The sequence below is a fragment of the Homalodisca vitripennis genome, chromosome 2, assembly GCF_021130785.1.
Source record: "Homalodisca vitripennis isolate AUS2020 chromosome 2, UT_GWSS_2.1, whole genome shotgun sequence".
Classification (NCBI taxonomy): Eukaryota; Metazoa; Arthropoda; class Insecta; order Hemiptera; family Cicadellidae; genus Homalodisca; species Homalodisca vitripennis.
The window spans coordinates 204,607,870-204,631,449 of record NC_060208.1 but is presented as its reverse complement, the minus strand read 5'-3'; the positions used below and the strand labels follow the sequence as shown (position 1 = coordinate 204,631,449).

The following is a 23,580-nucleotide window of genomic DNA, read 5'->3' as shown; positions in this document are numbered from 1 at the left end:
ATTATAAAATATCACATACATTGTACAGGTAAGGAAATTAAGTGTAAAACTACTAATTACTTCCTGGATTTACGAAAATGCCAAAGTTACTTAGTTTACTGCTACTTATATAGTCTAAGACATAAAAATATTAATATCCTTTATTAGTTAAATTAACAAAGATTAATTGACTGCTGATTTTTTTAAATATACAATGGATTTTTCTTCCGATTATTTTTGTTACACAGTAAACCTTTTATTAAATGGATGGTGATATTAATTTACGTAATTAATTCAACAATTATAACTGATAATTTATTTATAAAATAATTGGGATGAAAGGGTAGTAGGCAGTGTTCACCACAGTTCTGCCAACATGGTTCTACACTATCAGGTCATGAAAGTGTTTTAATTTAATGTTGGAAAAAGTAACTAAAACCCCTTTCTGAAAGAATGTGAAAAACGACTGCTATAAGAAGCAAAGACGAACGCTTATCCAAGCTTTTATTTCGCTGGGAATTAACATAAAACAATAAAGGACCCATAATAGGCGTGGGTTACGAGAAACACATACGTACCAGAACTCAATCCAACACCCATAATGAAATAATCGGCTTAAAATAAATTGTATGCCTTATTCTGGTAAATAATAAGTTGAAGTCAAATTAAATCCAAAGAAACAACAATTTTAAGTACAAAAAAACTATAAGCTAAAATTGAAATTGTCAAGTTTTGTTAAGATTATGGCTTGCATTTACGGTTTTTTAATTAACAATACAATTAGTTTTGATAAATGTCATTAGTAAATCTAACAACCCCCCCCCCCCCCGCTGACGCTTTGAGGATTAACTTGGCTCTAAATCTTTCAATTATCTTCCTTTGGCATTGCAAACCCAAGATACTAGATTTTTACACTAGGCTGGTAGACAACTAAAGAACGGCGTATTGTGGGCGAAAGGAAAAGGGCTGCACCCTTTTCCAAATCGTCTTTTAAAACCTTTACAAGGTTTACTGCAACTAATAACGTAAGTAAAATCAAGACGTACACTTGATCAAAGTCAAAATCATTCAACACAATTTTTATATTAAGTAGTAAAAGATGTGTGATTCTACAAAAATCTCTATAATTTGCCAGCGATTCTGTCACCCTCACCCAATCAAAATATGAAATGTTTGGGCTTCCACCAAATCCAAATCCTTGGATACGCCACTGGCTGAAGATTTACACGCTGATGTACACTGTTTCAGTATCCACAACTCATCACAGTAACGGTCTGAGTAAACTACTCCTAGATTATTCATAGTCCTCTCTGAGCAAACACAGTCACGTCTAATGCCCCGGTCTTGGAAGCGAATCAAAATCCTACGTCGAGAGTACGCCTCCTCACGGTTTCATCATCTCGCCCTGAATCACCGCCGATATGTCAAGCTAATGGGGACAAGGCACCAACCCATGAAACTGTTTGTTTAATATAGTTGTCGTAGTAATACGGGCCACGGGGCGCCCTCCCACTGCCTCACTTTCGGCGATTTTGGGTCCGTAGGCGAAATGAGGAGGTGGGCACAGTAGAGAAATCCCTCGCCGGTTTTCAGGTTTTAATATAAAAAACATTTTTATTCCTTCCACAATTTTAATCTATTTTAAAAGCACTTTCGCCGGTTAAGGCATTATCAGTTAGTTATTGATTACAGAAATACATATGTACAAAATATAAAAAAATATATGATAAAATACTTAGAGTAAAATTCAAAACTAATTGTAAGGACAAAAACTAATAAATTTTAAAAGTATTATGTAGAAAAATATGGTTTTCAATTCATAATTTTTGAACGGATTTCTTCTTTTACTAATGGTTGAAAAATGTTGGAAAAAACATTTATCTTTCAAAACCGCCATCATTTTGAATCATCCAAGTGTAGTTTTTAAAGAATCTTCCTGGACTAAAAGAAACAAAATTAAAAGTGCATGTATGACGGTTTTGAAAGATAAATGTATATCCCAACCTTCCGTAAATTTCAGTGACATTTTTCTACCATTAGTAAAAGAAGAAATCCGTTCAAAAATTTTGAATTGCAAACCACATTTTTCTATATAATACTTTAGTAATTTATTATTTTTTGGACAATTAGTTTCAAATTTAATTCTGACTATTTTATCATATGTTATTTTTCTATTTTATACATATGTTTTTCTATAAACAGGAACTGATGATGCCTTAACCAGCGAAAGCGCTTTTAAAATAAATTAAAATTGTGGAAGAACTAAAAATGTGTTTTGTATTAAAACCCGGTGACTTCCATGAAGCATATAGCAGAAGATTTTCAGGTTCTCTGGTGTTTTACTACAAAATCACAGTTAAAGCAGAATCTGCACTTTTCAGAACTTACATTCACTAATTCAAGTGGTATTTGGATTCTAACATTAGTCCTGTAATTAAAAAAGTGCTTTCAATTCCATAACGTGATAGTCATGGAACAAACTAAAATCGTGAATTCCTTAAATTTTAGTGTCTTCTTCATGAAGAGATAGTGCAAAATTCAACATCATCAGATTTTAATTAGAAGATAGATGACCCCATATAAAATTAAAAACACAATATTGGGCGTGAAGATCTTGGGTTAATTATAATAGTCCATTTTAACGTCTGCTGTGTGAAATTGCACCAATGAGAGATTTCACTTTTTTGGAATTAGAATATATAAAAAGATAGTCTTCCAACTGCTGGTGATTCAGCATTCAGCTCGTTATAGAAATAATCTTCGACAATTAATTTTTGATCTTTGTAGATTTCTCTTCCTTGAATATTCAGCCGTTTATGATCAGAGCAACAGATCTACAATTAAGTAATATTAAAAAGGATATATAAGAAAATAGTCTTGATGACTTGGTACTGATAATTAGAATCCATTTATCGGCCAACATACCTTCGGCTCTATTCCATAGCATATTCCATTCGCCCAAACAAATGAGAGTGCACGTCGAAGCTCATGCGTACTCATATCACGTACAGCCCGTGCCCCAGAACTCCCCCCCCCCCTAATGGAGTCAGAGACTCTGTATCTGCCGTTGCTGTAATTAATAACATACCTCTCACAAAACCAATTAGGCTGAGATCGTGAGCGCTATCTGTGCTCAGCAGATCGGTTCTAATCTGCAGCATCCGGTGACTCATCTTCACTTCAGCAAATCAGTACTTCAGGCACATCAGATGTTCCTTTTACGATAAGGCTTTCCTTTCGTAATCATGTCACCAAAACTTCTGCAAGAGAGATATGTTAGGCCGATGCAGATGATGTTGTTTCCACATCCACCCTCTTCACAAATTTGGAGATTCATTTATGAAGTTTTTTCTCGTTTTACGTTATTTATTTTTTCAAGTATTTCTTCAACTTTGCGTTTGTACCTTACCCTACTTATCTACTTTTCCTGTATACCCTTGCACCTAGGATCGTTGATGTTAACTCTTCCTCAAACTTTGTTACTTTTTCATTAGTTTTAGTATTTGGATCTTCAATAGTGTTTCATACACTCCGCAGTCTAACATTATATATTGCTCCATCGAACTAAGGCACTTCATGGCTTTCACACCATGGCGTTAGTGTATACGACGTTTGCATTTTACACAGGCTTTTTTTATTCTTCTCCTTTCATATTCATGATCTTCCCCACAGTGAGAAAAGCTAAGTATCATACAGTTACCGGTTAAAAAAAGCGATGGCTAGAGAGAGAGATAGAGAGATACAGAGACAGAGAAATGGGAGAGAAAGGATGGTAGAGAATCGGGGAATGGGTTTGGCAAGAGAGAAGTCAGAGACCAGTTGAACTAATAATCCAATTTAGATTTTAATAATGCAATGACCTTTTACTCTAATTATGTTTAGATATTTTAATAATGTAAAGAAAAGAGCCGATTTGTTTTTGTTACTTAAAATCCTGAGCATTAGAAACTATTTCTGGCAATTAACTAACGACATTTCCTCTTGATTTGGTTTCATGTAAACATTTAGGTCAATCGCCATCTCAAAAAAATGTTTGGTCTAATCTTAAATAATCTACATAGCTATTATCTTTTTTCTTAATTCACATTAACAGTCATGTTTTAAAATATTTGAAAATCAAAATGTTCTATACTGTTTTAATCTTATACTATTTATTATAAATTCTAAATATTGATAATCATTTCATACAGTATAATTGCCAGAACAATCCCAAGCAATCCTTATATCTCTATTAACACAATCTGCCAGAAAGAAAGATTTAAGATTTTAAATGCTATGAGGAGACATTGAAAGCAATTTGTACAGCCTACCAAGAATTTACCTTTTGAAGCTCTAACGATTAATTGGGCGTACCTCACCAATAGTATGAGGAATTGCAGCATACAAAGAAGCTTAAATAAAATCTTAAATACTATGAGCTAAAATCAAAGAAAAAGCACTACTTTATCTTTTTTGATGATGCTGTACCGTAAATTAGTTAATTAAATTTCATACAATGTAAATTTCGCAACCTAATCAGCCAGTATTATATAATATTATTTTACATCCAATGTTCCGGAACTAAATTATTGGGCGGAGTAAACTACCTAATTGGCACGCGTATGAATTTTTTTCTTCTAACCCTGTGTAGCAGCCCAACTACGTAACCAATCAGACCTCGCGCGCTTTGTCCATGGCTACCACTTCCTAACTTCTACTCCTCTTCAAGAAATAACCGTTCTTAGACTACAGCTTCAATGTCTCGTGCCAAGACGCCGACACCCGGGTTGTGAGTCTACCTATTGCGAAGGGAAGTGAAATATTATTGTTTTGTAAAGTAATACGTCGTACGCATAATTCAATAGAACATCGGATATCTTAGGCCCACCTAGAAGATATACTTTTTAGTTATTATATTCTAATTGGCAGCAACGTGGCATTACATAACTTTTCCTTTACCATCTAAAAGTGGTGCTTTTAAGTTTTCGTAATTAAACTGAACTTATAAGTAAACTTTGTATTTCTAGTATTTATTACTACGACCTCAGAAGTCACCACCCCCATGTGTTATCGTCATACGTTACAATGCTTCAAAGAACAAATGAAAGGACAGCAGGAATATTTCGCTATCGTATTATGTAACCATTTCGTGTGGTTTTATCGTCTCAAACCACCCATTGTGACGTCTAAACAATAAATATTAGAAGCTGTATTGTCCGTGAGGGTGATTTGTGAGGAGGGATAAATCAAAACATGACACAGGAAATGAATGCTGACTCCTGCATAACTCCTGCAAACGCAACTCATCGCGTCTACTCGGTCGGTTGCTGCGGGGTGTGGGGAGACTCTGACAATCACCGTGTGTGTAGCAGGCGGAGTGGAAAAACAGAAGAGAACAAATAGTAAAACAAAAGGAGTGCAAACAAACAGGATGAAAGTCGTCGATTGCACCGCTACTAAACGGTCGATTGCGGGGAGTCGGCTCGGCGGAGGGCGAGCACCAAAACCAACACGGGCTCGTTTGATGCGGCCGCCGGTCAACGCCAGGCGAGCCGAGGCGAGTCGCGGCGATCACGAGAACACCGCAGGCCGACTATTTGAATACATCAGTGGGCGAGGTGGTGGGGGAGAGGGGGCACTTATCTAAAACCACAGCATCATCCGTCTGGCTCGCTTTTTGTTCGGCCACCACTCTTCGGCTGTTCCCTATAGCTTCCTCAGATTACCTCTGTTCTGGCCGATTTGGCGTTATTCATCTCAACTAATGAAGGAAATACTGAGAATCACTGATTTTCCGGAAATTTGCCATCGTTCAGTGAAATAATAAGTCAGTAATACTTCGTTTCAAGATCCTGCAATCTGATCTCTTCTTCAGGTAAATAACTAACCTAATACATAACTACAAACTAGGTTGAAATAAACAAATCATACCAGAGCATCGTGACACGCCTAAGTCAGGAATCACAACCACCATGTTGTGTGTCAACTTCACTAACTCTAAAACATGCACTTAATACAAAACTAAAAACAACACTAACTATAACAACAGAACTACAGAATACAGGTCACAATACGTCTGCATTCGTCGATCAACCACCTGCAGGTCCTGTTTCCTTTACAATCCCTCCATCGTCAAAAATAAACTTCAATCACTGTTATTTTATCCAAAAGAAACCGTTCGCTTAAGTCTGTTCAAATACACACTATGGAATAGGTACAATTGGTATGTTGTGCGGCTAGGGACAAAAGATAAAAAAATCAGAACAGAATGAAATGAAAATTGTCTGTACTGAACACAAAGAAAATACATATTCAATTGGTGAGGTTAGGACTATCTTACAGTCCTCTCTTACACCTAACCATAAATTTATAAGTGATACTATTAGTGTAAAACAAGAGCCACAGTATAGTCTGCATTACTGTTTTACGTTAAAAAAATGATAATCTATATTTATATAAAATAATAAAATGAACAGTAGGTTCTTCGTGAAATTAAAAATAAATAAATAAAATAAAAATTACAGGGAAATTAACAGACATTCACCCATCACCATTCATACAAAGCCATCGCCCATACTCTATACCACGATATCGTCAACCCGACGAGGCCCGAAACAGAAAAAGGCAGAATATCGTGTAAAAGTCAGTGGAAATTTGATTAAATCTATAATAGTCCAACTAGATTTTACACAACCCCCAAAAGCAATGTTTTCAAATACCTCTTAAGTACTGTCTAGACTTGCACCATCGTTCGCTTTGCTCAGCATCCACTTGAGTCTTCCAGCTATTTTCTTAGACATCATCACAATCCCGCAAAGCAAATTGAACCGTTCTTTATCTCAGAGATTTACTCGTACCAAGGTCAAATTCGGCTTCCATTTAAACACAATGGCTTTAACGAAAGCTTTCTGATCCTCTTAAGCTAATAAGGACTATTGTGGCGAGGTTAGGTGGTAAGAGTAAAGCGTCACGCCAGGTGCGCTCTGTACCGCCTACCGGCTCGCGTCATGGTAGAAGACAACTAAGTAACCATATAAAACGATGAGTTGCAGCTTAGCTCACGAGGGCTACAGCTATGTGCTGGGTAATCCAAGGCCTAGACAAGGCATCATTAGTGTGTGGCTTTCTCACTTAGATTGAGGTGTATTCGTATCTCCAGTTTTAACAAGGCTTCACTATCTGGAGGAACTGGAGGAAGTACACTAATAAAATATGAATCAAACTCAAAACACAGTTTACATATGTGATTAGAATATACTTTTGTGTGATTATTTGATACAAAATTTTAATTGGTATTTATAAACCAAGTGGCATTAATTACTTTTACATTTTGATGATGGCATTTTAAGAAAGCATTAATTGGTGAAGAACTTCTTATTCAACTATTATAAGAAGCACGAGACATTTCCATCGTACTCTTCGTAATGCCTCGTTTTCTACTGTATAAAACGTTAACTGGACGTTCTACTAGATGCCCTTCAACTGGTAAAATCATATTAAAATATAGAAGTTTTACACAGTTGTACTTAGTACGTAGCTGTTTTTTATGAGCTTTGTTTTTCGTCGAAGCGTATTTTCAACTTTAATTAAAATGAAGAAAAATAATTCAATTAAATTTCCAGCTAATTATACAGAATCGTCTTGTAATTGACACAAATAGATGGTATATGTGAAGGAAACATAATTTTTCCGGACATTTGCCATTGTTCGTGAAAAAACAAAAACAGTAACACTACGGTTCGTTTCGAGATCTGCAATCTGATCTCTTCCTCAGGTAAATAACTGACCTAAAACATAATTATTACAAGCTAGGTTCAAATAAACAAATCATACCGGAGCGTTGTGACATGCGTAAGTTAGAAATCACAACCACCATGTTGTGTGTCAACTCCACTAACTCTAAAACATGCACTTAATAAAAAACAAAACACAAACACTAATTATGGATGTTATAGTACTGCCAATATTTTCGAAAATAGAAACAGAATTTATATGTTCTAAAGCATCAATATGTACTTTTAACAGTTTTATAACATGTCTCGTAGTCAGAGATAACATAATTATAATGATTTCGAGATTGAAATCAAATGTTAAATAATGTAGTTTTTTTTTTGGGGGGGGGAATCTGAACTTGTCAACAATGTTAATAACTAGTTGTTTTATTTGTTTCAGTGTATTTTTGTCAAATTAATGTTGTAAAAGAACTTGAGCCTGTGTCATTTTTTTTATTTTGGGTATTTTTTTTACATTTGTTTTATTAACACGTGTGATGGTTCATTCACTGCCAGAAACACTCAGTATTAGCTAATTCAACTGTGACAATCAGATCAAATCGAGTTTCTAATGGTGATTGTAAGAATTGCCTGTTATATTGTAACTTTGTCTTAATGTTCCAGTTATTTTATTCTATTGTAAGCTCTATTATTTAGGAATGTAAACTCTTGTAATCACACCACGAGGTTTAAGATCTACTTTTTGTGACCTCTGAGTGTTAATCTAAGGCAGCCTTACAGTTGGCTAGTTAATTACTCGTAGATGTTGTAAGCAGCCGCTGTGAATCATCGCCCAAGCAAACTTATTTCACCACCTTTTACCTCTTTTCTAGAATTAGTTAGCGTTTATTCATTGCTTTGCTGCAGGTTATCTTGTTAGCTGGGGCTATATTTCCTCGTACCAACATTGACCTCTGTCTACCTCCTTGCCTTCTGAGCTTTATTAATAGCTATACAGTATTTACTTTACTCGTTAATATTGGAATGTTCTCTTCAATAAATATGCTTATTAAATTAATTTGTGCGGTAATTACAGATCACAAGGTACATATTCTTATGAAATATGTAGGGACTGTATAGGTAATTTATAAATTTGAACTGTAATTTTATCTCAGTAGTCTTAACTTATTTGAATCTCGATCATAGCTTTCATTAAGATATCTTGCAGAGTTAAACTATCTAGTCTTTTTTTGTACAGAAAACTGTTGTGCTTTATGGCAGAGACAATGAGACATTATGCACGAAAATTATTTTAAAATTCAAGACTCTAGATTTGTTCTATGCCCTTTTGTTTTGGTTGTTCACAAGCAGTACGTACAAGTGGGAGATGCTCACGTGGTATCTAGTGTTTAAATAGTTATTGAATTGTTGAATGTATCGAAGAATAGGTTTAGGAGAAACAGGCGCAGTTGGGGATTCGAGTATTTTTCCTCTGATGTTATCAGACGTAGGCACAAACTATACTGACGAGGTATTGATAATGCTGAGACATTATGCACGAACATTATTTTAAATTCAAGACTCTAGATTTGTTCTATGCCCTTTTGTTTTGGGTGTTCACAAGCAGTACGTACAAGTGGGAGATGCTCACGTGGTATCTAGTGTTTAAATAGTTATTGAATTGTTGAATGTATCGAAGAATAGGTTTAGGAGAAACAGGCGCAGTTGGGGATTCGAGTACTTTTCCTCTGATGTTATCAGACGTAGGCACAAACTATACTGACGAGGTATTAATAATGCTAAGAATAATCAAAGATAAAATGAAATTGGTGCAGGAGTCTTTAACTTTTGACAGTGTGGTAAATGCAAATACGTAAACATTTCCGAAACTTCCCATACTACGGGTTCAAGGCGATGTTGCTCCAATCCACCATCGATTTTGAAAACAGGCGTTGAAAGTTTAGTGGACGCTGATCAACCAATTCGTTTGATCAACAAACACAACAAAAAAAAACACAAAAGGGAAAATGAAAATTAAAGAATATAAAAATAAGAAGTGATATAATTGTGGTGATTATCAGAACTCTTCAAGTCCTATTTGTGGACTTGATTGGTGGACGGACCACCAGATAACGAGTAGCCCCTGGAGCTTAAGCATTCATCGATGCCGATGACTGCATACGCCAACTCTGTTCTGATTCTTGCAACTGGCATAACAGGCTCAGTATTAATCACCAAGACCTGCACACTTTGAGACAAGGCCCACAAAGTATTTTATTCTCTAATTACCTTAGTTATTGGTTGATCACGTACATGAACACTCTTACCGCTCTAAAACCGCGCCACACAAGTACCTTACTCACAATCTGAGTATTAAAGACACGTAGGTCCTCACTTCTACAGTAAAATATCGGACATACAATATCCTCATTCGGTGATGGACTCCTCATACTCCTTTGCGTCATTGCAACCAGCGTATGATAGTGTAGCATACGCAGTGTCCTTTACCACATGCCCACGAGGTTATGAAATATACTGCGATTTCCATCGGTTCTGTGGCAATTTGATTTTGGTGAGCGACTGTCTCCGCTCTAAGGCAACCAGTCCGCCATTGATGCCCAAATGGCTTCTTCTTCTTGTGTAACGTCATGGCGTGGGCTCCTTGATAAAGTAATACTCTATTCTATTATCCAAGTGTTGCATGGAATGTTTTGGAGAGTTCTTCTTCTTGGCGCCATTGGCCTGTTGTGGAGAACGGTCACTAAATATAATATGCTATGCAATGCTTTACATTTAATCCGTACCTTAAGAAAGTAAATTATTCAAATTGCACTCACGGTGTATTATATATCCTATATACGAGGTATTACGTTAGTATTCTTTGTTTAAAGTTTGTTATTGACGATGGAAGGTTTGAAAGGATAGCAGGATTTTGTAAATTTGCCATTAGGCTAGTGTAGCCCATCCCACTGTAGCCTGTGCTAGTGTGATGTGTAATTGTTACCCTCGTACTTGTGATTTGTGCTCGGGACTTGCATCCTGTGCAGTGACAACGCCTGGACTGGACTCCAAGCAGCTTTTGGGCATGATTGAACCCTTTCCCCCCCTTTCTTTACTTTTTTCTGATCTTTATTTATGTAAGTATTAATACCACCCGCACCTGACGGAGAAGATAGGTCCCAATCCTCGAAACGTTGTGTTATACCTTTTATAACATATAACGATAGTATTGTTATAGTGGTTTTGTATTATTGTTACAAGTCTTTATATTAAGCTATTAAAATTTATTTTATTCACTGCTGTTTAATTTATTTTGCATGTATCGTCTGTTGATGTGTTGTACATTATTCTTGCGTTACTGTTAATTTATATTTTACTGCAACTTATGAATCAGTCCCAATGGACCCATTCATGGATCTCTCATGTTGGTATTGTTATAGTAGCATTGTGACATTGTAAGAATAATTCCATATGATGTTGGTTATTTTTGTTATTGATGTTTGATACTGTTACGTTTTAATTTGATCATTTATTCTATCGTTGTAATTCATTGCTAACGTCGATTGTCATTATGGCTTATTGCACGTTTTGATACACTTAATGTGTTTAACGTTGCTCAGTTCGGTAAGTTAGTTATCGTACTGGATATTACTTGTTATAAACTTTGTAATAAGTTTGTTTGCCGTTTTTAAATAAATAACTAAAGTACGGCAATGCAGGAGTCAAAATAAAAATCATACATTTAATATTTAAAAACACTACGGTTTCCTCCAAAAAAGGGCACGCCTGGAGGAAATCAGGGAGTATTAGGAAGGGCTAACGATTCGACTGTACTTGAGTGGTCCGGTACAGACGTGTTGTGTTGACTTGTGGGTGAGGACACGGCTGTATTATATCCGCGCCTCGCCGCCTACACGCTGTTATTATCATAATGCACTGATACATGTTAAACACTTTCACCAGAGAAACGATTACAAGTTTATACAAGATCTCCAAGTTTATTCATGTACGCTATAAGCAGAGCTGGTTGGTCTTTGATTTTATAATAATGTAGGTGTAAGTATCCTTTGAACTGAAGACGAACTTTTAGTTCGTAAAATAGAATAAAAACACTTAAAAACAATTTAACATAAACAAATTACAAATAATACCAAAGAAATTTCGGAAATACCTAAAACGGCAAAAACACTTCACATCAGCGTCATCATTGAGTCATAAGACAAGAAACATTGTATAATATTCAGACTAAGTAAAGTAAAACTGTAGTTTATTTAATGGACTTAACCTATTATTAAGAAGCATATTACTGTATCGTTTTTAGGTAATTCCTGAAGAGAATAATGAGTGTGAGTCGGTAAGTAGGGAATGGTAAAGTCATGTGGAAAGGATCGAATACTATTTGCTGCCCATGGTGATCAGAGAACGCATTTAATATTACAATACCTTTGTTATCCAAAACTGAACCTTCGAATCTCTTAAGAGTAGGATGGAAAACTTGTGCTAAATGCTTGATCATTCAATACATCTATGTTAAGGTCTCTTTTGACAAAAAGTCTTCGACTTCTCCGAAAAACGGCTTATCAAGACACTGCTGATTAAGCGATAGAATTCTTCGTAGTTACATGCAGGAATTCGGTAAACAGCGACAGCTGTGAAACACTCGTCATTGCAAAGCAAAGTCTTGCTGCGGTTAGTTAGCAATAACTTTCGGAACAATTCTTGAACACGTCATACCTGCTCATGAAAATTTTGCAGTCTTTGTATAAATACATACTCCACCTTTTTCCTGAAACTGACATACAAAAGCATCACTTTGACAGAGAAGTCGAAAATTACTATTAAATCACAATAATACATCACTTATCTGTTATGTAACTTCTTTAAAACGAATTAATCGATTCCTAGCCCATTAAATTATCGGACAAACCTATTGGCCCAGGGTCATTTAAAACACGATGGAGTATAATACATCAATGCGGAATCACAATATATTTAAATTCTTTGTTCAAAGTTTGTTATTGACGATGGAAGATTTTAAAGGATAACAGGATTTCGGACATTTGCAATCATTATGGTTACAAAAGGTATAACACAACGTTTCGAGAATTGGAATCTATCCTCTTCTTCAGGTGGGGGAGGTATAAACGATTGCATGATTTAAATAAACGCCTATCTAGAATAAGACAATGAAAGGGCCAACCCCGTTCCTGATTTGTTTCCTGCATTGGCCCTCTGATTACTTGTTACTGATTGGCTATTGCGAATGAAGTATTGCGACCTGCGTTATTTTGTTCAGTATGTAATAATTAGTGTTAGTTTTATCAAGTGTATGTTTTACAGATAGTGTGCAAGGACTTGACAAAAACACTTTTTCACTGCTACGTGTTCCACTAATTGGTATGATCTAATTATCTTAAGCTAGTTTGCAATATTTGTTAGGTCAGTAATCCACTTGAAGAAGATATAACACTGTAGGTGTCGAAATGTAGTGTTAGTATTTATGTCTCACCTATCGATGAAAAAATGTCCGAAAACTCCTTGCTCGGTTCTAAAACATTTAATTTTGTCACATTTTACTTATTATTATTTCTTTACATTAAAATAAAATTATATACCCGTTATTATGGTATCGTATAAAATACGTTATAGTAATACTTCTGGGAATATACTACTATGCTCTTTCTTAATAAATTTGTTTTCCTTATTTATACCTTTAAAGTCGGTTGGATTTAAGATATTTTCTCAAAAACAACGATTGTGTCACGTTACTGAAAATGTACCTCGCAGAGCAATGGAGGAAATGAACGATAATTCAGAAAATTCCTAACAAACATCTGTATACCACGCACAATTACAAGGCAATCAACGTTGATATTGACTTGAGTGAACAGCGTTACAGGAAGTCTTGCAATTTATTTTTGCACTTGCTTGCAGTTATCACTTTGGAGACTGCAGTTTTTTTTTTGGCTTGGAAGTTTTCCAAAACTTTCTCTACAACGTAAGTTTGATTACATGGTTGCAAAATATTTTATAAGAATCACTTTAATCCTTAGAATGGAGGTTTTGAGTAATCCATCTTTAGGTGAAGTTTCATTAACATTAGGTTGATCAAGAACTTTGTTTAATTTTAAATAAATGATCAGTTTTCACATGAAAAGAAGTTATTAACTTAAACCTCATATAAGAATTTACATTTTGGAAAATATTGAAATATAGAATGTAAAAGCAAAGTTTTGTTTTTGTTGAGGAAAGTCAATGAATCTTCATTCCTAGCCATTTTTGGGAATCAGACTGTTGACGCATTCCTAGCCATCTTTGGGAATCAGACTGTTAACGCATTCCTAGCCATCTTTGGGAATCAGACTGTTAACGCATTCCTAGCCATCTTTGGGAATCAGACTATTGACGCATTCCTAGCAATCTTTGTTTGGGAATCAGACTGTTGTGATTTATTCGTCTGAGAAACAAACAATAAGCAGTCGCAGGATCCCTACTCGACTTTTCTGTACATTAAAAATGCATCATTTGTATAAATGATAAAAAATTAAACAAAGGTAAAGCCTTGAGGAACGTCAATTTTTCACTCTTGTCGAAGTTTACAAAAACTTACCAGACGAACTATATATTTCAGCAAGTATTGTTCTGTTAATCAGATAGGATCTAAACAGTCAATATATGACGACGCAAATTATTCAGGGCGTAAAAAAGGTCCTGCCCAGGCTAGATAATTCACGAACGATTACAGGTATAGCAATGAAACTTGCTACATCATTATTGCACCTATAAATCTACTTTTTGAAGTAACTACCATTTTTTGCCATGTCGGGGGATGGCCCGCAAGGAGTCAGGAGAAAATCTTAAATGAGAGCATAAGTCGAGTAGTAAATTAAATTAAAGGTATTTATTGGTAGAGTTCAATGCCGCAAATCTGACCTCAAAGGGGTCACTCTTTCAAAAAATACGCTGGTTTAGAGTTTGAAACATTTACAATGTAGTCCTGTTCTAGATGGTTTAATATTTTTGTCTTGGCTCAAGTTGTGAAAGTTGTAAACTTAGTAAATGAATACTGGACATGAAAGTAGTTTTTAAGGTAGTTAGTAACTTTTCAAATCCAATAGAGTATCCAACAGGTCTACAAGGAGTTCGGCAAAAGAATTTAACGTAAGCATAGTTACATAAGATGTACATCATTATAATGGAGTTGTTTAGGAAAGATTATTGCTAAAGGGAAAACCTTTGTATTAGTTATTATAACAGAAAGTTCTTATTTTTAGGTTGGGCTTTGGACTTTACTTCATGCTTACATTACTCTTTAAAACTTTGTAGATCTTTAAACCAGCAAATCTTTTTTAAAGAGTGAACCATTTGAGGTTAGATTTTCGGCATTGTACTCTACCAATAAAAAAACTGCTTAGCCTATGCTATCATTTAAGATCTCCTTCTGATTCCTTGCGGGCCATCTCCCTGACAAGTCAATAAATTGGTAGTTACTTAAAAAAGTAGATTTATAGATGCAATAATGATATACCAAGTTTTATTGCTTTTCCTGTAATATCTCGAGAATTATCAAGCCCTCGCGGGACCTTTTTTACACCCTCTATAATATCAATTCATATTTGCTCAGGAAAATCATTACACTAAAAACCATCAAATCATTCGTACCTTTAAAAGGTCGGTGGTTACGGATTCAAGAAAGTGTTTTGTAGCATATATTGTGGAATGAATGAATTTAATTAATAACTAAATTGAAATGATTGAGAATACGCACTTGTTTTTAGAAACCTAAGCTGATGTCATGTTCCTTTTCTACATGTATATATAGTATACTGTGCTTGTATTTTCTTGCATGAATTCAAATCAGTTACTGTTTTACATATAAATACCGGATCGTGTGCAATGTACGGTTTAATCTATATCCAGTTATGATTTTCTATGGTTATCAAGTAGGATTTTATATGTTAAAAATTTCCTTCAGAACTAAATTTTATCAATATAACAGATTATATACCTTAATCTTCTTCTGGGCTATGCAATTTAAATCTTCAGCCATACTGAGAGGGTTGATTTAGTATGAATGTTGAGTTTAGCTCCAGTTCACCTTCCTCTTAGTGCAGCGTCTGAAAACTCGGCATCTTAGTGCACTCAATTAAGCATCTGATGAGACAGCGAGAATGCCAATTCACCTTGATTACAATATATTTCATATTTTATAACCTAGGTGTCTCTGGTGTCAAAACGATGTAAACTGTTCGTTTTGAACTTCTTCATCGCTGACTTTTTTCCATCTCTTCGGAAGAACATAGTTCCAGATACCAGGAGTCAAGTCTGTGACAGCGTCAGGTTCCAGACGCTGCACTAAGAGGAAACTGCACTGGAACTAAACTCAGCATTCATACTAACTCGTTAGTATAGTTTCTATAGTAACTGCGTAATCTTCAAATAACATGGAGAAACGTGTAATTCTTGACAAATATTAACGAGTTTTACGCAATAAATAAAATTTATTACACATAATAGATAAAATAATAAAATCCATTTTAATTTACAAAAACTGGTGACCAGTAAAAATCCGAAATAATTGTGTGCGGACCAAATAGTTAAACCAGCTGGGTCGATTATTTTCGCATTTCCAGTGTTGAAATATATATCAAGTCACCATCTACAAAATCTATAGAATTTGCAAACAATGGAATCACACTTCACATAGGTTTTAACAATGATAGTTAATGTTGTGCATCATGGCGTACATAAACTAGATACATTTTAAGACAGTTTTAATTTCTAGAAATATTTGTTTTAACTTCAATGGAAACACAATAAATATTCTTTCATATAATTGATTGTTACATGTCGGTCGAGAATATACACACTTAATTCTGTTATAAAATTATAAAAACTGAAACCTTATCAAAACACATCAGCAATATTCTTCACCGTCAAATATGAAAGAACCCAAGATTTATATTCTAAGCTGGGTCGATTATTTTCGTATTTCCAGTGTTGAAATATATATCGTCACCATCTATAAAATCTATAGAATTTACAAACAATGGAATCACACTCCATATAGGTTTTAACAATGATAGTTAATGTTGTGCATCATGGCGTACATAAACTAGATACATTTTAAGACAGTTGTAATTTCTAGAAATATTTGTTAACTTCAATGGAAAACACAATAAATATTCTTTCATATAATTGATTGTTACATGTCGGTTGAGAATATACACACTTAATTCTGTTATAAACATTATAAAAACTGAAACCTTATCAAAACACATCAGCAATATTCTACGCCGTCAAATATGAAAGAAACAAAGATTTATATTCTAAAAGTATGAATGTGATTTTAATTGACAGCGAGTTTAGGGAATGATAAATAGCAACCAATTAGGGTTGAGGGCCGCCCGTTTTTATCTGTCTTGTTGCATAAAACGGACACGAGTAATTTGAATTCCTAAAAAGAAAGCCATTAGAACAAACGAGTTTTCATGAACGGCTCGGCTGCGGTAGTTTAATGATGCCGATCCACTTTGGATGGCTTTGGTTTAGATAACAGAAAAATAGTCGTGACCAAGAAATTGACTATCGTAATAAGTATGTTAAACTTCCAATGCATAAACTAACTCTAAAATTATAATTTGTTACGTATGTATGTACACTGACTTTACAAGATAATTTGACATTTACGATTCGTCCAGAGTTTTATAAATCACAGTAAACTCATTATGAGATTTTTATCAACGTCTTCACAAAGATTACAACAGGAATATGAGTTGAAATACCATAATAATTAATTACTTATTTGGTTCAACAGGCAGTGTCGACAAAATGTCTTGTTCTAAATTTCAAAACAATGATTCTTCCAGTGAAACCCTGTCCGGGTTAGTCTTGGGGGGGGGGGAGGCGAGGGAGAGAGGGCGAGAGGGAGAACTGTTACGAGCCGATGTTGTTTTTTACATTCACTGGCAATAAATTAACTATCTCGGCATTACAGAATATGGCTAACCTATTAATTATTTCAAGTTGAAAAACCTTAAATAGTAACCATTTATTTCATTTTTAGGTATTTACATTACGAGTGTTATAAATAGGTAATTATCTACTTTGTGATGTTTATTGCGTAATCTTTTAGTTGTTGTAGTATTTTCATTGAGCCACTGAATCAGGCCTCAAAAAGTAATAGACAAAGTTGGTAAAAAAAATACTAAACATTTTAAATAATGTTGGATAATTGTTATGGATTCTCTTTCCTTTCTTTATTAAGATAACGTCAAATTAATATCGGTTAAAAAGTGAATTACTTTCATTACAGGTCATTAAATAGTATCCAAGAGTACGTTTTGCAAAACCGAGAAAACAAATTTACATTGGGTGTAAATACTGTCTTTTGCTTCAAAATTAGTTTTTGACAAAATAAAATCATAGAAAATACATCTTATGTCATTATTTGTGGTATTTATTAAATATTTGTCTGAGAATAACCAGAAAAATTTAGTTTGATGGATCATTTTATAAAATTTACGTTTTTTCGACTATATGTACATATTTGCAAAAAATCAACTCGTCCATTTTCAATGAAGTTTCTGCATGTTTTAACACAGCAAATAACAATAATAGTAGGCCTAAGTTATTGAGCTGTATACAAAAATAAATTATTTACATAATGAATTGGTCACAGAAATGTATTAAGTAACATTTTTAAAACGTTAAAAAAATAATTATAAATAATGAATAATGGAAGTTTAAAAATTTTTTATTTATCATATAACTATCGACAAGTACTCAAGAATCAAAACTACGTCCAATACTTTCTTTCCTTATTGTACCAAAACATGACTAATTATTTAACATGGGCAAATACGAATATTATACATTTGAGTTTTAAATGTGTAACATGACAATGTGAAACATAACTGGGGGTCTATTAGAGAAACACATGAACTTTGTAAGATAAGAATAACTGATAATTTTAGTCAGAGTAACAGAAAGGTGGTTGTTACAGTTGGATGAAAATTTCACTAATTGATTAGTTCACTGAAAGAGGCATGATCTAACATTATGAACCAAGCAAACAAATAGCACATTAATTAGTGTTGATATAACAGAGCACATAAAAATGTTTATTTTATCTCAAACAGGTGCGCTACTTTCTTCAGCTAATAATAGTAAGCAGGTGCGTTCTATCAAATAATCGATGCAAATATTCACCCAGGTAAATATTTTTAAGAGCAGGTGATTCAGTGAAGCTTTTATTTTCAAAATGACCAATTTAATAAAATAATTTACAGCAGAAAAACATGTTTTTTTGTAGGATCTGAAGAAAAAATATAAAAACTTGTCCCTCCTGTTTTATTCATACATTTTCCATTTTAAACAGCCTGGTTTTTAAATTAGGTCGATCACTTGGTTCTCAACCTATTGAAATGGAATTTCCTTATCGATGACAATTATTCACTGCTTCATTAGATTGATTTATTTACGCGTTATCCCCCAGAGTGGCGGAGTAATCGGCGTCTGTCACTCGCGGCGATATGCAAGGTGCAAGGCCCGGTTCTGCAATTATTGCAATCACCTCTCATTGCATAATAAATGCCCTCTTGATATCAACTGTTCTCAGCTTTATAATAGTTCGACCAGATGAAATAATGACGAATTACGTTGTTATTTTACGATTGGCTTCAAATAGACCAATGATGTTCCTTAAATTGTCGCACATCAATGTTTTCTTACTATAAAAAGTCCAAATTCATGAACGATTTTTGCAATTTGTATTAATAATTTGATTTCGAGTAAAGATAGACTCACGTGTGTGTAATATATACTAATTATCATTCATATTTAAGAACTTCTTTTTATGATTAAAAAATGTATTTTTTTGTAAATAATTTAATTTAAATATTGCTATGACAATCCACGGTAATTCTTATTTATTATTTACCATTAATTCATTACATACCTGTTAATATGGTTCAAGCTTTAAAACTTGTTCAGACTTCTTAAACAAAAAATCATAATCATCACTGAGAACGAAATATACTAATGAGTAAAATTATGCTTTCACATGTAACTTAAACAGACTGACAAAAACATTGCTTTTAAATTATCACTAAAAAGCTTCAAAAGTTGGAAGTTGGGTAAAACACTTCATTAAACTAAAATAAAAGGATAGTAAGAGTTTAGGTATTTGTCACATTTGGCCAAAAAGCGTTATGAGCGAATAAAAAGGTATTGTACCTATTCTACCATTCTAAAATATTTGATGTTTTTAATGATTAGTTAAAAAGAATGATTTAATCCAGTACGTTATTATCTCTATCAAAAATAATATGTTTGACATATAAATGTGTATCTACATCATTGCTTTTGCAAAATTTTAGCACAAGATATGCCTTCTCCAAGAAGTGCACTAACCGCCATTTATAAAATTTATCTACTTCATGGTTTTAGAATAGGAGTTAATTGTTGTATGGAAGAACGTAATTAAAACTTATGCAGATTTGAACAAATACCCAATGTAATTAAATTTGTCAGATGTTTATTAGTATTGTGGGACCGGATACGCAAAACGTTTACTATGAAATAATGAAACATTAGAATAAAATTTGGCTTTATATATTATGTACGTTATTGCACTTAAAAATAGTGTAAAACATGATAAAGCAAGGTATTGGAATAATTTTTGAATGAGTAGAAACTATGCATTTGTTAAAAGGTAAATAGTAATAGGCCTACGTACGTTTCATTATGTATTAGTTTGCTATCTTTTTGAACTTAACTAATTCATTAACTTTTTAGCGAACCGGAAACTTGTGTCAGGTTAGGTTATTTATAAAAGTGTATTACGTATTCTATATATAGATAAGGTTAGTCCATGTAGTGTAAGTGTAAATGCCAAGCGGAAACATTACTACTAAGTAAGGACGTATGATTCATATACAGAAAAATATAGTTTACATTCCAAACTAAACAGATTCACTGCAATATTGTTAAATTCTCAAACGCTATTCACTAATTTAAATCTGGTTAAATTTATATTATACTAGACATGAAAAACTCACCAATGTTGAACAGGATCGAAATGGGCAGTCCGAAAAATATCTTTTCAACTATCGAGTCATAACTACTCTTCGTAACTAATAACATTTCAAAAAGTAACTAGAAAATCAAATCACTCAGATTGTTCGCACAAATAAAAATAAATCATTAGTTCTTTATTTAAAACATAACTTTATTTAGGTTAAGCAGCTCCGAACTGACGTGTAAGGATCGAACTGAAACCGGTTGGTGCTTATCTTATCTTATCTATTTAGATAAGTCTAGTGCATTTACGTGTTATGACCAATCTTTTTGCGAATTTCACAGAACGCTACTCGTTTGTTATAGATCTCATTTAAATACTGGCTTTGCAGATTTTTAAAAATAAAACATCAGTCAAATACTTGAAACTCATTTTTAAAAGAATCTCCATTTAAGATAAATAAGGAAGCCATTGTTAATTTATACAACTTAAAATTACATGATGATTGTTATCAAACAATGCCAATTTTGCAAAAAAGGGGATGGGAAACTACACTTTTTATATTTAAACTCCCATATCGTTAATTTTAAAAAATCAAAAAACCTCGAATGACGTATAAGAACACTGTTTCTTTTTTAAGAATTTACAATTATATTTTCTGTTTGAAAACAACTATCCAATTCCAAACAAAAACTAATTAAAATAAGATCATAACGGGTTTATGATGCACAACTTTTAACTAAACAAGTTTATTTTAAAACAAAGTAATTTCCGTTACAGAAAAACAAAGTACAGAAAGCATTAAATATTTTTGTATTCGGTTTCTCTTTCACACTACTGATAAAAAAATGGAAGTTGCTGTTTAAAATACTCATCCACCTACTATTTAAAAAAAGTGTTTAGAAAAATAGATACGTTTTGAAACAAACTGATGAACACTTCTGTAAGTGTCTGTATTTATTTTAACCAATTAGAAGTTAGTATATTTTATTGAAAAACTGGTGGTTCCGAGAGGTTAACTACGAATATTTTTAATATGGGCAGAATTCATTCTAGTGTAAAATTGTGTCAAAATTTGTTTATAGAATTTTTACACCCCAAATAAAAATATTCATGTTTGAGCTAAATTTATTGCATTGGCAAATGTCTTCTGCATCACAAATCAATTACTTTTATTAGTTTTAATTTGGTAGAGAAAGATGTGCTTTACAGAATAAGTAAAGCATGAATTTATATTTACTAAAAATAAAAACATTAGCGTTAGTTAATAATTTACATTAATCAATAACAACTGTAGGTAATTACAGTATTCATGTGATCCAATATGGAAGTTTTACAACTTTTTGTATAGGTATTGACGTGGAACCATGCCACGCTTCACAATGTCTTATTGAATTTCTTGCCATCCTTATTATTACGATAAATATATCGATAATTAGTTGCTGATTAATCTAAATATTGTGACTAATCCAAACACTTATTTTATTTTCGCGCAAGCACGGGGTTTCTTAAACCAATATTTTCATAGCTAATGCCCCTTCTCCTTCCCCAATTATACAGTCAACTTAATCGCCTACTACAACGAAAATAATGAATATAATACATGCTTCACGTGTACGTTATAAAAATACGAGTACAAAGGGGACAATTCGTTAGTATATTTCAATTTGTTTGGGATTTCTCGATAACAAGAAATGGTCCAAATCAATAATTAGGAATATTCCAGAAATCCTTCAGAGTAAGAAACACAGGTCTTTGGAACCAAACCCTATCTTAATTTAAAATATAACACCCACGTCAACTTTCATTATTTATATTTTAGCCACTTTAAATTTAGTTCTGGAGTCAATTTTTATACCACTAGGAACATGAAACAATTGAGGAAAAGGGTGGAAGAATAGTGGAATGATGGAAAATGCGCAGATACCCACATTACATTTGAAACTACTTAATAAACCACTCGAGGATTAGTTGTACCACAGCCCCTGACCTAATTTTACCAAAAACTCGTCGTTTCAAATTCCTTACCAATCGAAAGCGTACGACGAAAAGTCTTTCCTATATGAGTTTCCATGTGAGCAATCTCACTTTTGCTAGGTTCAGATCGTATCTTGTTTGAATACTACAGGTGTTGCGATTACCATGCATACGCCATCCGAGCAAGTTCACTGTTGCCAACAAAACCAGCATACTAATTAACTCGTGCGAATACTCGCGCAGTATACGCCTACTCGGTACTTTCTACAGATAGCCTGGACCTGCCTGGCACAGCCTCTGGTAAACACGGTCGTTCTATCCAGATACTATCAGGGTATCGGGTAAGTAACAGGTGTTATTTCTGTGCAGGACTCCAGGGACTGTTAACAATGAAGTTGTGTAACCCTGACTTCTGGAGGTGGCTAAAGAATGTAATCTTCGGGGGAGTGAACTATCAGAGCCGCCTACTACAGTTGAGACGGTCTTATTACAGTTTCCCATGATCAAAAGTGAAAGGACATCATGCTGACATAGAGATTTGCTACACAGTACACCTGCACTACCAACATCGTTTATCAAAATATTATTAAATACTTCCATACTAATAACTTATTGCAAAATTTGTATTTTTTTACTTTTTAAAGTCTTCTTTCACGTATATAATAGGACAGAACGTTTTGGAACAGTACAAAATTTGTTTTCCTTAGGATTTTGAGATCCCTCTCTACGAGTAGAATATATGTTCCACGAGTATGACTGCCAAAGCGTGTGAGTTTTATGTAAAATTCTGCAATCATTATTAGTAATTATGTATAACTAAACAGGTTCTTAAAAAAGACCAATATACAATCTAGTAATTCTTATTTATTTCAAGATATAAATGTAAATCATTATAAAAGTTATGTATTACTA

General features: G+C 33.7%; 1 protein-coding gene across 1 annotated transcript in view; it reads right to left on the bottom strand.

Annotated features, from left to right (window-relative positions):
- Window positions 1–20,929, bottom strand: part of LOC124355304 (protein grainyhead) — a 299,632-nt gene extending 278,703 nt beyond the window's left edge. The window contains exon 1 of the mRNA XM_046806387.1: window positions 20,732–20,929. The gene's annotated coding sequence lies outside the window, so the exon portion shown is untranslated. The remainder of the gene's footprint in view (window positions 1–20,731) is intronic.
- Window positions 20,930–23,580: the final 2,651 nt, after the last annotated feature.